Source organism: Ursus maritimus, unplaced genomic scaffold (genome assembly GCF_017311325.1).
Source record: "Ursus maritimus isolate PB19 unplaced genomic scaffold, ASM1731132v1 scaffold_25, whole genome shotgun sequence".
NCBI lineage: Eukaryota > Metazoa > Chordata > Mammalia > Carnivora > Ursidae > Ursus > Ursus maritimus.
In genome coordinates this window covers 24,136,075-24,136,451 of record NW_024425008.1, presented here as the reverse complement: position 1 = coordinate 24,136,451, position 377 = coordinate 24,136,075, and positions in this window count along the sequence as shown.

Genomic DNA, 377 nt, shown 5'->3' with positions numbered 1-377 from the left:
GGGCTCCGCTCCTCCCTACCGAGGCCTTAGGCTCTCCAGCTTCCTTCCACTCTCCCGCCCCAGCTGAGGAGGAGTCAGAAGCTGATGCAGGGAGCAAAACCTCTTCGCTCACAAAGGGTAGGGGTGCGGGCAGCCGAGGAAGGCTGAAAACCTCGCCACCTCAGACACTTTATTCTGCCTCTGCTGCAAATTCACTTCGCTCCCGAAGAACAGAAGGCCCCACAGTCCCAGAGAGCCGCCCTTCCCCTGCCCGCGGGCTGGCCACGCACATGGGGGCCCCACAGAGGCGGGTCGCGTCCTTCCGGAGACCCACCGCCAGGCTCAGGCTGGCAGTTAAGTCTTCTTTCAGCAAACACCCAGAAAGGCAAATCTCTTCC